The following is a 23,237-nucleotide window of genomic DNA, read 5'->3' as shown; positions in this document are numbered from 1 at the left end:
CTTTACCATGCTGACAAATATGAGGCTATTTGCATCCCTCAATTATGATCACGGGGGAGTCACCAGTAGCTTCATCCACGTGTGGACCCTGCAACTGACTCTGGGTTTCCATAAACCAAAACTCAAGCTCACTGTCATTGAGCTGATGCTGACTCACAGTGGCCCTATAGGACAGGGAATACCTGCTCCTGTGTGCCAAGACTGCAACTGTTCCCAGGAGCAGAAAAGCCTCGCTTTCTCCTGGTGAGATGGTTTCCAATTGCTGACCTTGCAGACTGCTGGCCAAGGTATAACCTCTATAATACCAGGGCTCCGGCAGCTTTCTGCACACTAGGTGTTCACAATTTAAGCTCTGATACCATCCACTCCTTCAGATTTGGGTTTTAGTAGTCACAATCCTTGGATCATGCAAGCTGGTTCGCGTCTTCCATGTAGACTCAGTTGATGCCTCACTTAAGAGGACTGCTTGTTTGAAGAAAAGCCTTTAAGACTCCAGACTCTATTCCTTCTGATAGCTGGGGACCATCTAGTTTCTCCATCACACTTTGTTACAGGACCTGTATCTTCAGCGATCTCTTCATAAGGGTGAGCATCAAGCTGGGTCAATGTCACAAGAACTAATTGTTCTTAGACTGGGACTAGAATTAAGAATAAGTCCAAAATCATAGATTTTAAACTTCCCTTCAAGTAAAACTTCCCTCTATTTCACAAGTTTATCCTACCTACAAAAGTAAACCCTTAGTAACCATGCCTCTGCTCATGTAGTGTCAATACAGAAGACCTGCATCAGCAGGGATCTGTGTCTACACACAGAGAGAAAAAAAACATTAATATGAGGGCACCCCCCAAAAATCTAATTCTTTTTCAAAGCAAAGCATTAATTTTTTTTTTTACGTAACTATCACCTTCAAAGCACTCACTCTCCATTACACTTAATGCATTTGTCAAAGCTGTCTACATCTGTCTGGATGGCTGCCAGCTCCGCCTTCATTTTGTTCGTTGCCTCTTCGATGTTGTCAAATCGCTGTCCTTTCATGTCCCTCTGCAGTCGTGGAAACGAAAAGAAGTCTCATGGAGAGATGTCAGGTGAGTAAGGTGCGGGGGCGGGGGGGAGGAGAATGGAGAGGGGTGGGCAGAGAGGCATGTTGGTTTTGCCAAAACTGGCACACTGAGATGGCTACCTGAGCAGGTACATTGTCATAGTGGCAAAACCAGTCCCGTCTGCCATAAATCAAGCTTTTTGTGAGACACTGTTACACAATCTTTTCAGAACCTCTAAATAGAAAGCTTGATTAACAGTCTGACATGGTGGAATGAAGGATCTACATGTGACTTCCTCCCTGGGTACGGACAACAGAAAAGGGGGTGAAGGGAGAGATCGGACAGGGCAAGATATGACAAAATAATAATTTATAAATTATCAAGGGCTCATGAGGGAGAGGGGAGCGGGGAGGGAGGGGAAAAAAGGAGGACCGGATGCCAAGGGCTTAAGTGGAGAACAAATGCTTTGAAAATGATGAGGGCAATGAATGTACAGATGTGCTTTACACAAGTGATGTATGTTGGGATTGTGATAAGAGTTGTATGAGCTCCTAATAAAACGTTTAAAAAATACCTTTCAATGACTTTTAAAAAGCTAATATATTTTGGTAGTTTACACAGCAAGTTAGGGTCTTAATTCACAATTTTAATACAAATTATTGGTTGCATTTTCACAGTCCCTTGACAGTATCTTTAATTATGTTCCAGTTGTTACATTGCCAGCATTCTCAATTCTCTGTCCCTTTATCTTCTCATTTTTAGAGTAATTGTTGACCATCTTGGTCGCATACAGATTTTCCCCCCAGTACTTTGTTTTGTGTGCTATTTTGTTAGAAGGTAATCTCAGGACAGTTTTGACTCAAAGATTTTTAAAAGTTCTTAAGATGACAGTCTTGGGGAGTTCTTTAGTCTCTCCTAGACCAGTTTGCCTAATTTTTAAGAGTTTTGAGTTTTGTTCTAGATTGTGCTATACATAGACTGGGACGACCTATTGCAAGCCCATCAGAACATGTCAGTAGTGGTAGCCAGGCACCATCTAATTCTCATGTAGACTGCTAGCCATGTAGACACGTTTCTTCTCTGAGAATACTTTGTTAGTTTGGTGATGGTTTAGTGGGTTGTGTTGGACTGCTAACCACAGGGTCAGCAGTTTGAGTCTACCATCTGATCTGTGGGGTGAAGTTGTGGCTTTCTCCTCCCAGAAAGAGTGAGAGTCTTGGAAATCCACAGGATAGTTCTATCGTAGTCACACTGTGCAAAGCCATGCTAACTGCAAAAGGTCAGGAGGCTTAAACTGTTAACATGAGATGATTGAAGTGATGTGAACTTAGAACTCATTTGACCAATATTGCTTGAAAAACAAAAACAAATGCTGCTGAATAGTTTGACTCAGTGATGCTTACAGAACTGAGCAGAACTACCCGAAAGGGTTTTCAAGTAGGTTAATCTTTTACAGAAGCAGACTGACTGCACAGCGGACTGAGAGACCACATCTTTCTCCTAAGTAGTGGCTGGTGGGTTTGAACTGCTGACCTTCTGACTCGGAGCTGAGCACTTAACCACTGTGCCATCATGGCTGTACTATTAGGTATCTTATTATTGGGGATCATGTGGCTAACATGAAGTCCCACAGGTATCTCTGTAAAGTGTGCCTTCCTGTTTGTAATGACCATATATACTCGAGTGTAAGCAGACACAAATATCAGCCGAGGCACCTAATTTTACCACAAAAACTGCTTTAAAATGTGAAAAACTCAGCTTCTACATGAGCATACATGGTGAGAGTCCTGGTGGCACAGTGATCATGCACTGGGCTGCGATCTGCCGCAGTCAGCAAGTCAAAACCACCAGCAGTTCCTGGGGAGACTGGGCCTTTTACTCCCATAAACAGTTACAGGCTCAAAAACTCACAGGGGTCGCTGAGTCATGAGCTTGGTTTGGTTTATAATTAATATCTTGGGGGTAGATACAGTGAAACTATTGTAAGAAAGGCCCCCACCTCACCCCCATTTCCTTCACTTATGCCCCTTGAGCATTTGGTGATGGTTCATGGGCAGATTTAAATCATTTTAGTTTAGGACTCATAAATACCACTTAGTGAGTTTGCATGAAACTCATTCAAGCATAGATGCAAACCAAACCCAAACCAACGACACAGACACCTCGGGTTAATTCTGACTCATGTGACCTTGTATGAACCCTGGTGGCTGGCAGGCTGCTAATTGCAAGGTCGGCAGTTTGAAACCATCAGCTGGTTCTCAGGAGAAAGATGAGGTTTGTTGTTGTTGTTCCAGTAAAATGTATAACGTAGGAAGCCCCAAAGGACAGTTCTACTGTACCCTGTAAGGTCATTATGAGTAAGAACCCACTCAAAGGCAGTGAGTTTTGTTTGCTTTGTTTCTGAGTGGCCCTGTGGGACTCAGAGGAAATGCTCCTGAGGGCTCCTGAAGCTGCAAGTCTTTATGGGAGGAGGCAGCCTCATTTTGTATTCCACCTTAGTGGGTTTGAACTGCTGACCTTGTGATTAACAGCAGTCCAACGTGTAACTCACTATGCCTTCCGGGCTCCTTGTATGAAAGTATACAGATAGAGAAATGCTAACTATACTCTCATTACTGTGCAGATTCTAGGATTGCCTTTCTACTTCTATTATTCAAATATTTTCATAATTTAATAAGTGCGTAGTCTGATTTTTCATACTGATTATTTCAGAAAATAAATTCTCTGTATTTTTAAAATTTAAAACCGTATCTAAAAATTTTTCAAAAGACAAGTAATTTTATCCAAAAGGAACCAAACAGAAAGTATCCTCTATTAAGATAGGCTTTGGCCTATGTTCTTTAGTCAATCTACCCAAATCATCGTCATCAAGTCAATATCAATTCATAGGTGCTAATAGGGCAGAGTAGAACGGTCTCTTTTGGGTTTCTAAGGCTGTGTATTTTAACAGGAGCAAAATCCCTTATCTTCCTGTCGTGGAGCAGCTGGTGGTTTCACACCTCTGACCTTGCCTTTTAAATACCCACTTATTTTTGCCAACTGGAATGGCCGTAAGCTTTAGCATTACAGGAAGTTAAGGAAAGGGCTACGCTCAAGCCAGGCAGGAAAACTTCTCCAGCCTTGGACATTCTTGCTCTAGCATCTGACTCATGCTGGACATGGCTTCTCAGGCACACGGGTTACTCAGGGCACAGCAGCTCACCAAGCATTCTGTCGAGCAACTTCCCAACAAAACGCCCAGTAGAGTGCCTGGTAAGGGACCTCCCTATGTGAGGGACTTTCCCCAATTGGCTTCTCTGTGAATGGATTTACTTAGCATTCAAAAGAAATATTTTTTCAGTATGCTCTATCAACATTGCAACTAGGAGACTTCTCCACCATCCACTAGGCAATCAATGGCTGTGCCCTCCTCAATAAAGAATGTCTCTCAGTCACAGGAAGGAGGTGGCCTTTTCTTTTTTTTACTTAAATCATTTTATTGTGGGCTCTTACAGCTCTAACACAATCCATCCATCCACCCATTGTGCCAAGCACAAGCACATTATGATGCCTTCATCATTTTAAAAATATTTTCTTTCTACTTGAGCCCTTGGTATCAGCTCATTTTCCTTCCCTCCCTCATGAACCCTTGATAATTTATATATTTTTTTCAGGCCTTACACTGGCTGCTGTCTCCCTTCTGTTGTTCAGCCCCCTGGGAAAGAGGGTTATATATCAATCACTGTGATCGGTTCCCCCTTTCTCCCCCCACCTTCCCCTTACCCTCATGGTATCACTACTCTCATTAATGGTTCTGAGGGGTTTATCTGTCCTGGATTTCCTATGTTGAGAGCTGTTATCTGTACCAGTGTACATGCTCTGGTCTAGTGGGATTTGTAAGGTAGAATTGGGGTCATGATGGGGGGCAGGCAGGAGAGAGGAGGATTAAAGAACTAGAGGAAAGTTTTGTTTCATTGGTGCTATACTGCACCCTGACTGGCTCTCTCTTCCTTGTGACCCTTCTGTGAGAGGATGTCCAATTATCTACAGATGAGCTTTGGGTCTCCACTCTGCACTCCTCCTCATTCACATCGATATGATTTTTTGTTCTGGGTCTTTGATGCATGATACCTGATCCCATCAACACCTCATGATCACACAGGGTGTATGCTTCCTCCATGTGGACTTCATAGTCTCTCAGTGAGATGGCCACTTGTGTATCTTCAAGCCTGAATTTAAGAACCCAAACGCTAGCCAAGCACCATCAGCTTTCTTCATATTTGCGTATGCACTCATTTTGTCTTCAGCAATCATGTTAGGAAGGGGAGCATCACAGAATGCTCGGTTATTGGAAGAAAGAGTTCTTGCGTTGAAGGAGAACTTGAGTAGAGGCCCAAAGTCCATCAGCTACCTTTATACTTAACGTATAAATATATGTACACAGAGCTATATCCCTATTGTTATAAATATATTTACATATGTGCATGCCTATATTTAGACCTCTATAAATGTCCTTTGTGTCCTAGTTCTTTCCTTTTATTTCCTTTACTCTGCTCCTGTCCCACTATCATGTTCGGCCTTCACTCAGCTTTCAGTAGTTCCTCTCAGCTATACTGCATTTGATCAAGCCCTACCAGGCATCCTACACCTACGCCAAAGGTGGCACTTTCATTGGGAACTTTGACACTGCTTTTTGAATCTTTTAAAAGCTATTCACTACACCATTGTCTTTACTTTTTATTAGTCAATTCTCTTATTACTGCAATCCTGTTATAGGTAATAAAAATACACCCTTTAAAAGTATACAAGTGAATGGTGCTAAGTATATTCACAAAGGTGTGCGATCACCACCATTATCCGATTCTAGAACACTTAAACATCAACCCCACAAGAAACTCTATACTCAACAGTCATTTCTCCATTCACCATTCCCAGTTTTTGCAACAACTATTTTTGTCTCTAAATTTCCCTATTCTCATAAAAATGGAATCATATAATGTGTGCCACTTTAATCTGGCTTCTCTCCGTATATTTAAAGCATATTTAAGCATGTTACAGCATCTATCAGTATTTTGGTCCTTTTTATTGTTGAATGTATCCAAGACATTGTATTTATCTATACATCAGCTGATGCACATTTTGGGTTTCTCTACTATTTAGCTATTATTAATAACACGAATGATACTAAAAATATATTTGTATATAAGCTCTGTATAAATGTTTTTAATTCTCTTGTGTATATACCTAGGAGTAGAATTGCTTGATCATTTGGTAAGTATATAATCAACCTGTTGAGGAATTGCTAAAATAGTTTCCAAAGCAGTTGCAACATTTTACAATTCTACTAGCAATTGATATGGGTTCTAATTTTACCAAATCCTCACCAATACTTATTTTCATTTAAATTTTTTTAATTACAATGGCTGTAATTTCAATCTTTGCATGTGGATACCCAGTTGCCCTAGTACGATTTGTTAACAACAACAACAAAAAAGTTTTTCTTTATTGAACTTTCTTGCCAAAAACAAAGTGAGCATAAGTGGATCCGTTTACACCTGGGCTGTCAATCCCATTCATTGATCTGTGTCTCTCTTTGTGCAAGAGCCACAGTCTTGACCTGTAGCTTTAAATAATTTTTGTTATCTGCAAGCCTAAATCCTACTTTTCTCCTTTTAAAGGCTGCTTTATCTATTCTGGATCCCTTGATTTTTCCATATAAATTTATCTTTTTATTGTAAACTGAATGAAGATTTACAAAGCAGATAATCAGTATACCATAAATAATGTTAAGATAAGCTTGTCAGTTTTTATACAAGAGGCAGCTAGGGTTCTGATTTGTACTGAATGTGTAACTCACTCCCTTTGGGCATATTGTCAACAAATATCCATTTTCCAGGAATAAAAGCTTTTCTATTTATGTAGGTTTTCTTTAATTTTCTTCGAAGATGCCTTGTTATTTTTATGTATGCCTTATTATTAAATTTATTAAAGATTAAGTCCATTATTTATCTAATGCTATTATAAATAGAACTGTTTTCTAAAGTTAATTTTTAGAATACTTTGAGGAACTCTAATTCATTTTGCGTGTCATCCTTGCGCAGGGGCCATGCTGATCTTCTCTGTATCATTCCAATTTTAGGATATGTGCTGCTGAAGCGAGCACTACAACTCATTTTGTATACTGATCTTGTATCCTATAGTCTTCTAAATTAATTTATTCACTGATATTTTGGGGTGATTTTTCTAGGATCTTCTACATATAAAGGTGCTTCAAAAGTTCCTAGAAAATTCCACTGCCTTTTAAATTCGCTTTTGCAGGAACTTTGTGAAGCTCCCTTGTGTAAGTCACAGTAATTAGTTTTCTTCCTCTGACCTAATTGCCCTGGCTAGAAGAAGCTCCTGTAATAATGTTGGAAGAGGGTGGAACACTTTTAAACCTTTCATGACCAAATTGTTTTCTGCTTTGACAATTTTTGTTGGTGGTGTTGTTGCTATCTCTATGCTTTTGGTAACAAAAGGTATACTGAAACCAAGGTGGGCTTTCTTTTAAAGAGAAGGTGGTATAGTGGATTATGGACCCAGATGCTAACCACAAGATCAGTAATTCCAACACACCAGCTTGGGAGAAAGATGAGGCTGCCTACTCCTGTAAAGATTTAGTCTCCAAAACCTAAAGGGACAGTTCTACTCTGTTCTATAAGGTTGCCAGGAGTCAGAATCGACTTGATGGTAGGTTTGGTTTGGGGTTTTAAAAGGATTTTGATATATTATATGGGATACCTATGTCCCAAGTGAATCCTGGTAAGATTGGTGGCAGAGGGCCCATTTCCTTCAAGTTCATGCACCTGTGTAGATCCCTGTTAGGCAGTAGCACGTATAACTATGACTGTATCCTATGAGGCTGAAAATGTTGGGGAGTGATATATGCTCCCCAGGTCACAAAAGGGATCTAGATTTATGAATAAAACACAAATTCTGAGGGACCACAATCAATCATGACTTAATTCTAATAATCTAGGGGGGAGAGGGAATATATTCTCAATATACCAGAAGTACCAGTTCTCCTTCTTGCTTTCCCCTTAAACTCATATTTATGCTTTTTTGTTTGCTTGTTTTTTTAATCATTTTATTGGGGGCTCATACAACTCTTATCACAGTCCATACGTACATCCATTGTGTCAAGCACATTTGTACATTTGTTGCCATCGTCATTCTCAAAACATTTGCTTTCTACTTGAGCCCTTGGTATCAGGTCCTCATTTTTTTATTTATGCTTTATTGAAACACATTCAACCACATTAACCTAAACTCACTGTCCAGTCCACTCTGACACACAGCAGCTCTATGGGGCAGGGTAGAACTGCCTTGTGTGTTCTCAAAAGACTTTTAACTCTCCTGGAGTTGGGATCTTTGTCTTGCTATGGGTGGTTTCAAATGACTGGTCTTGTGACTTGGAGCCCAACTCATGGCCAAGACACCGCCAGGGCTCCTCCTACCACGGCTCTCTTCACACTTAGATCCTACCTGCGGAGTCCACCATCTGCAAATTCCAGGGGAGGGGGACCGAATATTGTTTGGCTCTGAACTTGTTTTAATTTGTCAAGACTCCTGAAAAAGAATGTGCAAATCAAGAGTCCTATTCATCTAGTACAAGATTTTGTAAAGAACCCTGATGGTTACAAATTGGGCTGTTAAACACAAAGTCGACAGTTTGTAACTCCAGGCTCTCTGCGAGAAAGAGAAGGCTTTCTATTCCTATACAGTTGCAATCATCTTGGAAACTTACAGGGGCAGTTGTTACCCTGTCCCTTAAGGGAGAGCTAACTGACAGCAGTGAGTACTACATTCCATCTTTGGTTCGGACATTGTGGTAGTTGCATAATCTGTTGTCAAATCTGAGGATTCAGAGTGAAAGGGTGGAGTCTAGCCTGTCAATCAGGTAGTAGCTTGATGAGCTCATTTGCAAGTACTGAGGAGATAAATAGCTCTTTGGAGACAGGACACATGCTCATTTCTGTGAGACACGCTGTTGACAAGACACATGGAGAGCCTGATGCAGCCAGAGCCCGGAGTTGGAGGAGCCACGTGGAGACCCACTCCAGGGCTAAGATGCTTCTACTCCCACTGGATCCACAAGACTTCCCAACCACTGGCCTGTGATCTTTTTGCATCTGGTGTCATTGCATGTGTTTCGTGAGTGTGAAGTGGTATCAGACATATGGGCTAATATCAGACTTATGGACTTGATCTGGACTGGGCTAGAATGTTTTCTCAATATTCAATTGCTCTTGTATATAAAGCTCTTTCTTAAACACACATGGACCTCCCTGGATTTGTTTCTCTAGTCTACCCGGACTAACAGACATTAACCAGTAACAAGGGCCTATTTTCTTCATGAAAAATGAACTGTATAAACTCAATGAATGCGTTTCTAACTCCCTCTGCCCCCTTTCACTGAAGCCTTTCTCCAAATAAATGTGAACTACAGATGTCTGAAAACTCTTCTAAACAACCCATACTCACCAAATCTAAAGAGAAATGGCTACTCTAGATTTTTACAGCAAATATCATACAGATTTTCTACTTAAATACTTCAGCCGAGTGGTTCTCAACCTCCCTAATGCCACAACCCTTTAATTCAGTTCTTCATGTTGTGGTGACCCCCAACCATAAAATTACTTTTGTTGCTACTTCATAATTTTGCTACCATTATGAATCATAATATAAATATTATATGCAGGATGTATTTTCATTATTATAAATTGAACATAATTAAAGCATACTGATGGACCACAAAAACAATATGTAATTATATATTGTGAAATAGTTATTTCTAATGACAAATAAATGAAATTTCGTCTTGAAGCATGGTGTAGCATGGGTAACAGTCTTCACACCAGGTACTCGTATGTTGGCGTATCTGTATGTGGGTGGACCTGCCTGGAGACGGATAGAGGAAAACTGTCTCCATTCCTAAGACCATAGGAATATGTGTTTTCCATTAGTCTTAGGCAACCCTTGCAACTTCGACCCCCAAAGGCGTCTCAACCCACAGGTTGAGAACCGCTGCTGCTTTAGCCAAAAGGTAGAAGAAACCTAGATATGTACCAATTATAAATCTTCACTAAATAATAAAGATTTTTTTCTGGTGACCAGACTTTTTTTTGTCATTCTGTTCTCTTTTAAGTTGTTGAAGATGTTGATTTGGGGGTTTTTTAAAATGTACTTATTGCTATGAAATTTCCTCTTAGCACTACTTTTGTTGTATGACAAAAATTGTGGGATGTTTACAATCTTTTTATTCAAGGAAGTGTTTTAAAATTTATTTTACTACCCCGTTTTTAAGCGGTTTCCATATTATTTGTTGTATTTTTCCTAATCTTCCTGTTGATTTCTAATTTTATGGTTATGACTTGAAAAAGTACTTTGTAGTATTTCAGTGTTTTAAAGTCTATTGAGGCTTGTGCTGTGATCCAATATATGGTCTATTCTGGAGAATGTTTCATGTGTGCTAGAAAAGAATGTATACTATGAGGTTGTTGGATGGGGTGTTCTGTTGGTGCCTATGAGATCAAGTTGGTTGATTATGCTGTAGCTCATGTCCTTCATCCAAAGTGGTGTATTAAAGTCACCTGAGGATTAAGTATTGAACCCAAAAGATTGGTTGTTCAAATATGCCTGCCATTCCTACAAAAGATGAAGCTGTCTGCTCCTAAAAAAAATTTATAGTCTCACAATCAGAGTATAAGGGGTTTGTGAATATATATATATATATCTATATATAGATATATATAGATATAGATATAGATATAGTATTAAGTCAGATCAACTCAATAGCAGTGAGTTTGGATTGGTTTAACATGATTGCAGAGTTGTCTATTTTTCTCTTTTCAATTCTGTTGAAGTTTCATGTATGCACTCAAGGACTGTTTCCTTGGGTGAGTATCTCTGTATTATGGTTACAACCTCTTGTTGCTTTGACTCTAATCATTATGTAATGTGCCCCTTTGTCTCTTTTTCTGGCTTAAGCCTTAAAGTCTACTTTATCAGAAATTAATACTGTCACTCTGGTTCTTTTTTAGTTGACATCTGCTTGATATGTTTTTCCAACTTGATGTTGAGCTTACTTTTATCGGTGTTGTCTTACAGACACCAAAATACTGGCTGGTCATATTTTCTCATCCATCTGTTACTCTCTGTCTCCCCTTAATGACTGGTGCATTTAATCAATTTACTTTCAGTATAATTACTGAGTTACAAAATTATCACTTGCTGTGTTTTATGCATTTCTTTGTCCTACATATGAGGGGACCTCAAAAGTTTTTTGAAGCCACCTTGTATTTTTCTGTACTAAGTTCATTCTGTTAACACATTTGATCATTTCCTTCGTGTTTAATGTTTACCTAATCTTTATGATCTTTTCAATTTGGTGAGATTTACTTTCTTAGAGGTCTTCCAATAATTCAATTATCTTCTCAAGTCCACTCTAAATACTGTTTTGATTTCCTCTCCATTTGGAAGTTCTAGAAGTTCACCATTTGTTCCCTTGTTTTTGTACTTGTCATCATTTACAAATTAACATGTCTGGTTACTTGTTTTCAGTCTTGTCCTTTCCCTTGAAACTCTCCAGGAATGTCATGTATGCCTATTTCACATGTTTTCTCTTGTCTGTATAGTATGTCTGCCTAGTGTACCATCTTGGTGAGTTTTCCCTTTGTACTCTTGTTTTGCTTGTTAGCTTTCATTGAACATAATACAATGAAATCACACTGATGATTTTAAGGGAAAAGATAATGCAGATTTTTAAAAAATCATAGCCTTATTTCAACAGGTGTCTACAATTCCAGAAATGATCTGCAAAGAAGATGGTTATTCTCTTGACAAAATAATGATCCATAAAAGTTTTCAAAAGTACTGCCTTTTCACAGTGAAGTACAGGAATCCAGACCCCTGGTGGCACAATGTTTAAGTACTCGACGACTAGGTTGGCAATTCAAACTGACTAACTGTGCTATGGGAGAAAGATGTGGCAGTCTGCTTCTGTAACAGATCACAGTCTAGAAAACACTACAGTTCTGTTCTATTCACTGCTCCATTGCTTTGAGTCAGAACTGACTCTAGAGTAATAGAGATGTCTATAACTAGTCTCTGGTTAACAGTTCAACATCTAAGGACAGAACAATCAAGAAAAAGCTCAACAACCATACAGAAGAACTAAACACCACAATCAACCAACTTGATCTCACAGACACCAATGAACAGCCCACCCCACAACATACAGGGCTCACTGAAAGGTTTCTACATTGTAAGAGTGGCTACTTACTACTGGAAAATCAGCTGTGGACAATTCTATGGAGCACAGTTCCACTCTGACACACAGGATGTGTCTTCAGTCAAGAGTCAACTTGATGGCTACTAATTTGTTAATATACCAATATATATTTTAAAAGGCTGTGGGTTTGTTTAGAGCAGAGGTTCTCAACCTGTGGGTCGCAACCCCTTTGGGGGTGGAATGACCCTTTCACAGGGGTCGCCCAATTCATAACAGTAGCAAAATTAGTTATGAAGTAACAAAGAAAATAATTTATATGGTTGGGGGGGACACCACAACATGAGGCACTGTATTACAGGGTCACAGCATTAGGAAGGTTGAAAACCACTGGTTTAGAGCAGAAGTGCCCAATACATCGATTGGGATCTACTAGTCGATTGCAAATGTAGTGTGGGTAGATCGCATGGCATTAAAAAAAATAGACGTAACCCTATCATCAATCCCGTCACTTAACTGATATACAGCGCAGCCAATCAGATGCAACCTTAGGTGTCAAACACGTGTGCAAACAAATGCACTAAGTGCAGCAAAACTGACAAGCTAAGTTATCGCAATGTTTAGACCTTGGATTTTTTTCTCTTAAACCTGAGAGGGTATTAAAATGAGTGGGGGAGCTGGACCAAATAAGAAGACAAAAATGTATCGCTTTCATACGAAATGGGAGATTTTGACACCATAAGCCGACATTCAGCTGAAGTCCAGAGCGCATGAACAGTTCTCGAACTTACTGGCAGAGGGTAAGTACCCAAGTGTGAGAAAATGGGCTACCTCCTGACTGCATTATTCAGCTCTACTTATTTATGTGAGTCAGCCTTTTCCCACATAAAGATCATTAAATCCAAGTACTGTTCTGCCATGATTGGTGATCATTTGGAAATGTGCTTGAGATTGGCTATCAGCAGCTACTGTCTGGACTATGCATCCCTGGCTCATTCCATTAAGTGCAAGTCATCAGAGTAGACTCGGATGACAAAAAATGTACATAGTTAATTGTGTTGTGTTGTGCAATATGGACTCATGCGGTTATGCAAGGTACATAAATATACATTGTACATATATTCTCAATGCATTTATGAATAAGTGTAATAAATAAATGTTTTGCATTTTTGTAGTTGGTAGATTTGACTTGATCACTTTATAAGTAGCTCACATGCTGAAGAAGTGTGAGCACTCATGATTTAGATGGAGTATCTCTTTCTATCTCTGCCCATTTTTTACACATATATTCAAATTTGGCAAAACGGGGAAAAAACAAGTTGAGTCATGTTCATTTTAAGGAACTGTTTGGCTAAACAGTTTATTTAACTACCACTTATTACTAAATTCATCCCCTTTTGATCAATGATTTTTATATCCTTTCTTGTAATGACCAAAACAGAACAAAATGTTAATGCTGCCAAAGTTATATTTGCAACATAGTGGAGTAACTATTTCCTGAATCTTTTAAAAGTCATTCACTTCCTTTTTTTTCCTACAGCACAAGCCACTTGACCTATAACATTGATATATCAATCAAAACTCAAAGCTTACAGAACTAAGAAGGTAACAAAGAAAACTCGGCAGTCACGTTGTCGCCTGTTTGTCCTTAACCTCAAATACAAAAATGAAAACCCAAACTAATCCCACTGGCATGTGCTAGACTCCAGCTCAAGGAAAGCTAAATAAGGTTTCCAGATTGTCGAGCTTTACAAGAGCAGACAGCCTCATCTTCTTCCACCAGAGTGGCTGCTGGGTTTGAACCCACTGACCTTGCATTTAGCAGACCAACACCTATACCAAAGCTCCACCAAGGTTCTTTAAAAATAAACAAAAGAAAAATTAGGGCAAATTAAGATTGAAACCAGTCATTAACATATATTCGAAGCAAGCTAAACTTACAAGGACTATAGTTGTTTTTCAGTGTAATTCTTCTTTCGAATTAACTTACTTTTTAAAACTAGATGATAGGAAAAATAACAGGATATGTGCATGTATATGATATAGACTAAATAAATATAGGAATTCCCTTTGAAAGCCAGCACATTAGAAGACCCCATCATTCAATGCTACTCCTTTGGTAGAAATGAAGATTTTCTATGTCCATATGTTTCAATGTTTCATTATTCCAATGAAATCCTGAAACGAAAGCTATGAGTCACCAGATCTCACGGGATATTTCCTTTAGAACACACCCTACTGGCAATGTTCCCTTTCCTCCAACTTCTCCAGAAATCAGCGCCCAGTACACAAGCTCTCCCCCACCCCTTCCTGAAAGTCAGGCTTCGCCCACTGAACAAACACCTCCTTTCCCCCTCAAATATCCGACCTTGCGACCAAGTCTCCAAGAGGCGATTCGGTACAACCAATGCCCTGTGAAGCCCAAAGGCAGACTGGCGGCTCCCCCTCCACCGTCTCCGGAGCCCTTCCTCCCCAAGAACAAAAAAGGGGTCGGGAAGCACGGGCGGACCCCGACAGCCCCGCTTCCGCCCGCGGCGCGGGAGGGCGCTCGGGAGGGGTCCCGGGACGGGCTCGCTGGGCGGCCGGCACCCCGTCCCCACTGCCGGGACATGTGGCCCCTCCCGTCCCCTCAGCCGCTCACCTGGGTCCCAACGAGACGTCCCCAACCGCTGCTTCCGCGTCCGAGAATAGATTTCCAGCACCCGAAGGCAGGAAAACCGCGAAGACCGGAGGAGCCGCCCACAAATGCGTCACGGCCGCCGCGCAAGCGCAGAGCCGCTGTCAGGTGACCCGTCCCCTCGGGAAAGGGGCGGCGGGGAGGCTGAGCGCGGGCGAGAGCAGACCCGGCACCGCCCACGGCCCGCCCACGGCCCGCCCACGGCCCGGTTCCTGCGGGACAGCCGGCCCCTCCCTCACCTGACTCCGCGCTCGTGACCCAGGGCTGCGAGCTCCTCGGCTACTGTGTGTCCCCCTCGCGCGGTTCCCGTCGCCTGCGAGGGGAGCGTCCGAGGACCCTTGCCTCTCCTCCACCGCTGCTCACACACGCTCCACCCTCAGGCTCAGAAGCACTCCTTTCAGAAGGTGTCCTGTCTCCTACTTTGTTTCTCTGTGGTTTTTTCCCTCTGAGCTAACCGTTGGCCTAGGAAGACGTGCTTTGTCCTGCACAGGCAACTGAGCCCTCACACCGACACAATGCTGGGTATCTGCTCCGCACGGTTCCAAGACGGATGTTGTCGAGTAGGTGCATAGAAGAGAAACTGAGGCACGGGTTACCTCGGCACAGCAAGTCACACAGTTACCTGTGGGTGTACCCTTTTTTGTACCACTTTGACAAAATGGCTTTCACAAGCTACTCCTGCTAGCGTGTCGATTAGAGCGCACTTCTCTGACACATACAGCCAACTGAAGGGCAGCTGGTTTACTGGTAAACAATCGCCAATGCAGGTCCGATTAAGCAAAGAACCTAGTCCATGGATAAAGCCTATGTTAGACCTGAAATACAAAGCCAAGCCACTGACTTCGGGTGGTGATGTTAATTCTAATGCAAGGTGCTCCGTGTATATCAGAATACAACTGTGCTTCATAGGGTCTTCAATCGCTGTTTGTAAAAAAATTAGTTAGCAAACCTTTCCTCTGAGGAGCCGCCACATAGATTTGAGTTTCTAACCTTTAGGTTAGCAGTGAACACATAACCATGTTTGCCACTTCGAAGATCCTTTCCAGATTTAAAAATATTTCTTATGTACAGGAATAAAGATGAGAGTAAGGACCATAACATTTCAGAGTTGACAATGTCATATTTTAAGGGAACTAAAATGCGATTCTAATACTACCTTAATAAGCAATTTATTGCTCTATCAATCAGTTCAATATATCAATTGGCAGCTACATAATTGTGTGTCAACTGTGTGTGTGTGAACTTTACATGTAGGGGTGGAGTCTAGCCTGTCAGTCAGGTCACACAGCCTGATGGTACCTCCTGTGGCCTCCTCTCTCTCTCAGCCTAACAAGAGAACAAAAATAAAAAGAATAACAAAGCAAACAAATAAATTTTCCATTTAAAATAAAGTAAAAAATATCAAAAACTAGAATAAACTTAAATGTATTATAAGGGAGATCAAATGATAGGGTGGCTAAATTGTATCTTAACTGCCTGTACAACAATACTCTTAACATCCCTGGTCAGAAGGGATTCACCAGGGATTCAATCCATGTATCTTTCCCCTTCACCTTTTTTTTTTTTTGTTTAATTGAAACAGCTTTAAACTCTGAAACATTTCCTCCTCTAGTCAAGGATTTTATTACAAACCCTGTAATTACACTTAGGTTTGTGTTTAAAGCATATTTTAACAAATTAGGAAACTCTTCTTGCTTAAAGAAAATCACATTTTGTGGGGAAACCAAAAAACTTAAAGTGACTGTGACTAGAATAAATATGTAGGGAATTCAAAACTTCATGGAGAGTGAAATCAAAAGACAATGGGAATTTTCCCAATTGGGTCATTCCTTTCTTTCAACGTACTATTTTCTAACTTCTTATATGGACCATCATTAATATTACTTAGGTGGAAAGAATTTTGAGGATATTTAACACATGTTGAAGAAAAATATGTAAACCTACTTTGAAGCATAAAATACGAGGTAGTTGATAATACACCAAATAATTTACTGTAGGTAACCATATTAGAGGAGCCTTGGCCAGCAATTCAAACCCACCCATGGCTCCACATGAGAAAGATGAGGCTACTGTGGTATCTTAATTAATAGTCTCTGGGTTTTAATCTCTCGGGGTCCTATATCAATTGCACTAGGTAAAACAGAATTCAGAGACAAAATTCATGATTAAAGGGTTTATTGAGGAAGTTTACAAGTTGTAATGCCAGTGAGAAATGGTCAGGGTTGAGTTGTTTCTCAGGACACATTACAAAGTTCTTTCTGCTCTGCTAATAAATGCCTACGGGGCCATACACTCTCTGTACACAGTTCCACGTCCATGGGTCAGCAGCCCAGCTGCCTTATTAAGTGCCCGGAAGTACCCCACTCTGCAAGCAAGCCGCCTGTACAAAAGCTTTCAGCTTCGCTCTCTCCCTGCGTCGGGAAGTCAGTCCATCCCTCTGTTCCATGTTCTGACGCCAACTGCTGCCGAAGCTCCTCTGATGTCGTAGCTGCCACCTGGATCCTGGAGGTTCACTGCGCAGGGATATCAGGTCCAGAGATACTCTCCACTCGTGGCTCTTGCTGGTAATTAGCTCCTGCTCCCTGCTCCTCAGAGGGCTCATTGTGTATACAGCAGGGTGGCACTCCAGGGAATCCTATTCACAATTACTCATAGGTGAATCCTATCAGTAATTTCCCCACCTTCTTACACAGACCCATGCAGGGAAAGATTGTTTGGTGGGAGTTAGACTTTGGCTAGAAGAGTCATAGTAAATAATTCACTGTCTCTGCAGCCATCTCCTCCGATATAGATTTATAGACTCAGAAACCCGATAGAGGGTCACTATGAATTGGAATCAACTTGATGGCAGTGAGTTAACAGTATTAGTAAAAGATCACAGCTCTTTTTACATCAATATTCAAAGCAATTTTATAGAACTCTTAACTTAATAGTTTGTGATGACTTATATTCAGTTTAATTTTAAATAATAATGAATATTAAGTGCATCTATACTTTGTTAAACAATTAAATTTATTCAAATCCCTAAATCCATTTTCACTCAATACATAAATCCATTATATCTTGGGTGACCTTTCTCAACCACGCAAGGCAATACTTTTTCAATATATGAAACATTATTTGGCTCTTAGCTGTAAAATTTGGTATGTGATTCCCCTCCTAGTTGTAAAAACAGACACCTTTAAACAGGGTGTTCCAAATTAGTTGTTCCAAGTTACCCAAAACCACTGCCATCCAATCAACGCCCAACTGACAGCAACTTTCCTGCACAGAGTGAAACTGCCTTTGTGAGATTCCAAGACTGTAATCCTTTACAGGAGTAGAAAGCCCCATCTTTCTCCTGACGAGGGCTGGTAGCCAAACTGCTGACCTTGCGGATAACAGCTAGGCCACTAGGGCTCCTTGGTGCCAAGTAAGCCAGGGCCAAACCTACTCCAGATATTCAGAATCAACCAAAAGGGTGTTGTCTATACAGCCTGGAGAAGGCAGTCTCTGAACTGTATTCATATGAGAAATTATGTTTTCTAACTCACTCAGTTTCTTGTGTGTGGATAACTGAACCATTGTGTTAATATATTCTGTTGCTTAATTTATTCTGCTCTGGAGGGTAATGGGTTTCTCTTACTACAAACCCTTTCTGGCAATGGTCTCTTAATTTCCCCAAGAGATAATGCAAATAGGTATCTAAAACTCTTGCCAGGGATTAGACAGTAAACATTTGTGGCCTAGTGGTTACACATTGAGCTGCTAACTGAAATGTCAGCAGTTCAAAACCACCAACCCAATCAGGGAAACAGACGAGGTTTTCTACTCTCCTAAAAAGTTACAAGCTCAGAGACCACAGAGGCAGCTCTATCCTGTCTTTTAAGGTCACTGTGAGTCAGACTTCACTTGACAGCAGTGAGGAGGAGTAAGCATATAAAGTGTCTATAATTCGTCGAGATTGGTCAATTTTGTAAGCCCGCAAAGCTTAAAGAGACTCAGTCCTACAAATTGAAGGAGCACTTCACTACCATCAAGAAAAATAACCTTTGATCCCAGAGTTCCTACACGGATAATCTCTTAGACAGTGAGAACTGGAACTCTAAAGACAGCAAGATGGCAGACCGGAGCTGACTGCAGTGGATTCTCTGATGCATTTAGTCAGAGAGCGGGGTGCCTTCAGGCAGGAGGCTTCCTGGTGGAATGGGTGCTTCCTATCAGTGCTGTAAAACTTGCCCGATTAGGGCAAAGGCCAGGCCTGAACAGAATCTGGCAGCAGGTGAAGTCTTTTTAGAATTTTTTCCCTGATTACTTCTATTTTTTTAACTTGGTATTATGATGATTTTTTTTTTGTGAAGGTTTGGAGAATAAATTGTCAATTTTACATTCAACAATTTATACACATTTTGTTTCAACTCACTCATATCAATCCCATTTTTTCTCAATGTTTCTGGTTTCTATTCCTTCTTTCCCCCCCCCCCCCCGACCATCTGTTCTTGGGTAAATGCTGCCCATTTGATCTTAAATGGCTGATTATTTTACCACAAATGTGAATTCAATTCCAGACCTTACGAATGACTGATAGTCATACTCTAGCTTGCCCTACCTGTCTTTCTCAGATCAATAAGCCTGATCTTTTATAATTTTGAGCTTTAGTTCACATTTTCTTCCCACTATATCTTCTAAGGTTGTCCTTTTCTGAGCTATTGGTCATGGTAATTGGGCAACAGCGAGTTCTTCTGGTCTCAGAGTCGTGGAGACTCATGTTTGCAGGGCCCGCTAGTCCACTGGGTTAATGTTTCCACATGTCTTTTGATTTTCCTCACCATTCATTCCTCTGGACGTGGAGAACCCAATCATGGCACCTTCGATGACTGTTCACAAGCTTTAAAGACCCCAGTCAAGACCATGGCCCTGGTCCCACTGGCACAGTGACACGTCTGTCAACTTGTTTAGTTTTGTCTAAGAAGTTTTAATACCTTTCCCCCTTTTATTTGCCCCACATTCATGGGTATATTTTAAGCAAAGGTAAATGCTAATCCACAAATATTCTCTGTCAAATCCATATATTCCTAAGCATAATCATACTTCCCTCTCCCACACTTGCTCAGCCTGCATGTAGTTCCAAGCATCTATTCTTAGATCACTACTATTTCAGGATTGTGTATATAACATTTTTTGTCTCTGTTGCCTTTAGCATTTGTAAATCCCCTTGTGTCTTGCCCTGCCTCCATAATTCTTTCTTAGTCTCCCTCTTATTGTATATTGCTTTTCCCTTAACCCAATTTAATATTTGTCTACCCTATAACCTGTGACTTTCCCTCTCTCTCTTTTTTCCTCAGCCCTGGTAACCATCAAAGGGTAATTCTTTTAGTTTGAAAGGCTTTTCTGGACTTTTTCTAATAGTGTTCTCATACATTATTTAGCCTTTTGTGATTGATTATTTTCACCACTTGTCTATCAGTTCGTCTTACTGTGGTGGCTTGCGTGTTGCTGTGATGCTGGAAACTATGTCTCTGGTATTCCAAATGCCAGAAGGGTCCCCCAAAATTCACAGGTTTCAGAGGCACTTCCAGATTAAGAAAAACAATGAAAAAAGACTCGCCTCCCCACTTTGAAGGAAAGAGCCACTGAAAACCTTATGCACATATTGAAACTTTGTCAGATAGTTTCAAAATATCTGACAAATGCCTAAAAAATAGAGGCAGGACATTGTTGGAGCTAGTGCCAGAGGATGGGCCCCTCAAATGCAAGGGTACTCAAATTATGACTGAAGAGGGGATGATTTCTTGGGGTGAAGTCAACCATAGTGAGCAGTAATGACAGAAGACCTAATGAGCTGTGGGAGGACATCAAGACCATCATTCATGAAGAAAGCAAAAAGTTGTTAAAAAGACAGGAAGGCAAGGAAAGACCAGTGTGGATATCAGAAGAGACTCTGAAAGTTGTTCTTACTCATAGAGTAGCTAACACAAAAGGAAGAAAGGATGAAGTCAGAGTGGAATAGAAGACTTCAAAGGGCAGGTCCAGAAAACAAAGGCAGATGTCATCATGAAATTTGCAAAAACCCAGAATTAGGAAACCCTGAGAGAAGAACACATTCAGGATATCTGAAAATGAACAAACTCCTGGAAAAAAAAACTCAAGCCTCGATTTACAAATCTGAAATAGTCTGTGGGCAAAACATTGAAGGAGGTAGGAAGCATCAAGAGAAGATGAAAGAATGCAGAGCTTTTGTTGATAAAGAGCTCGTTTAACGTCTACCATTTCAAGAGGTGCATATGAGCAAGCACCAATGGTACTGCAGGGAGTGGCACAGAATGCATTAGTCAAAAACGAGCCTCCAGGAATTAATGGAGTACAAATTGAATTGTTTCGGCAAGCTGATGAAGCACTGAAAGCATTCACTTGTCTACGTCAAGAAATTTGGAAGACAGCTACTTGGCCACTTGACTGGAAGAGACCCATATTTGCATCCATTCAAAAGAAAGATGACTCAACAGAATGCTCAAACTGTGCAACAGTACCATTGATATCACACAAGTAAAATTTTGCTTAAGATCACTCAACAATGGTTGCAAGCAGTACACTGATAGGGAATGGATGGAGGTTCAGGTTGGATTCAAAATAAGACGTGGAACAAGGGATATCATTGCTGATGTCAGATGAAAGCAGAGAGTATCAGAAAGATGACTACTTGTTTTATTGGCTATGCAAAGCCACCTGACTGTGTGGGTCATAATAAACTACAGATCACCTTGAGAAGAATGGGAATTCCAGAACACTTCATTGTGCTCATACAACATTTCTACATGGATCAAGACAGTTGTGTAAACAGAACAAGAGAATGGTGCATGTATTAGAATTAGAAAAGGTGTGTGTCAGGGTTGTATCCTTTCACCATACTTGTTCAAACTTTATGCTGAACAAATAATCAGAGAAGATGGCTTATATGAAGAAGGATGTGGCATCAAGTTTGGAAGAAGTATTATCAATAAGCTAGCTTGCTGAAAGTGAGGAACACCTGAAGAACTTTCTGATGAAGATCAAGTATTGAAGCCTTCAGTATGGATTGAGACTCAATGAAAAGATGACCAAATCCGCTGGACCAATAATGATAAATGGAGAAAAGGTTGAAGTTGTCAAGGATTTTGGTCTTGCTTGGATCCACAATCAATGCTCCTGGAAGCAACAGTCAAGCAAACAAAGGATTTGCATTAGGTAAATCTGCTGCACAAGACCTCTTTAGAGTATTGACAATCAAGGATGTTGCTTTGAGGACTAAGGTGCGCCTGACCCAACCCATGGGATTATCCATTGCTTCATATGCATGTGAAAGTTGGACATTGAATAAGGAAAACTAAAGAAGAATCGATACATTTGAATTGTGGTACAAGAGAAGAATATTCAAAGAACCATGGACAAACTAATTTGCCTTGGACGAAGTATGGCCAGAGTGCTTTTTAGACAGAAGGATGGCAAGACTTCATCTTACATACTTTGGAGATACTGCCGGGAGAGCTCAATGCCTGGAGAAGGACATCATGCTTGGTCAAGTGGAGGGGTAGTGAAAAAGAGGAAGGTGCTAAATAAAATAGATTAACCCCTGTTTGCAACAATGGGCTCAAGTTTAGGAACAGTTGTAAGGATGGGCAGTGTCATGCAGTATTTCATTCTATTGTGTACAGGATTGTTTCGGGTAGAAACCAACTAGATGGACCTAACAACATCATTTTCACTCAGCATAATCTTCTTCAGGTTCATCCATGACATGAAGTGTTTCAAATACATTGTTATTTTTAACACCCCATTGTGTTTATGTACCACGCTTTATCTATTCTTCCCTTAATGGAGATTTAAGCTGTTTATATCTTTTTGCTATTGTTGATTGGAGCTGTGATGAACATAGGCATGCGTATGTCTATTCATGGCTTAGCTCTCATTTCTCTAGTAAAGTAGAGGGATTCCTAAGTCATATATATCATGACTCAGTGGGATTCATACCAGGCATGCAAGAATGTCTCAACATTAGAAAAACTCTCCGTGTGATCCACCACATAACATACCTTGCTTACTGAAAGGGAAGAAGATTTCAGAATTTTCTTGATGATTTCAATCTTCATTCCACTTGTCATGATTTTGTTTATTGGCCTAGTTGTGAGGAATTTTTTCTTTACATTGGGGCATAAGCCATATTAAAGACTGTAGATCTTGAGCAGCAAATATCTGAAATCTTCTTCCCTTTCAATAAGCAAGGTATTTTATCTGTTTATTGAAGGTTGTTAATGA

The 23,237-nt window shown here is 40.5% G+C and overlaps 1 protein-coding gene and 1 non-coding gene across 3 annotated transcripts in view; both read right to left on the bottom strand.

Moving 5' to 3' along the window:
- Positions 1–15,080, bottom strand: part of SDCBP (syndecan binding protein) — a 33,050-nt gene extending 17,970 nt beyond the window's left edge. For both annotated transcript variants that reach the window (XM_075549698.1, XM_075549699.1), the window contains exon 1: positions 14,931–15,080. The gene's annotated coding sequence lies outside the window, so the exon portion shown is untranslated. The remainder of the gene's footprint in view (positions 1–14,930) is intronic.
- LOC142449488 (U6 spliceosomal RNA) lies at positions 7,076–7,183 on the bottom strand. Its single transcript, XR_012784648.1, has one exon. It is a non-coding gene; the product is annotated as a U6 spliceosomal RNA (small nuclear RNA).
- Positions 15,081–23,237: the final 8,157 nt, after the last annotated feature.

Source organism: Tenrec ecaudatus, chromosome 5, assembly GCF_050624435.1.
Source record: "Tenrec ecaudatus isolate mTenEca1 chromosome 5, mTenEca1.hap1, whole genome shotgun sequence".
NCBI lineage: Eukaryota > Metazoa > Chordata > Mammalia > Afrosoricida > Tenrecidae > Tenrec > Tenrec ecaudatus.
This window is presented reverse-complemented; position numbering and strand designations above follow the sequence as displayed.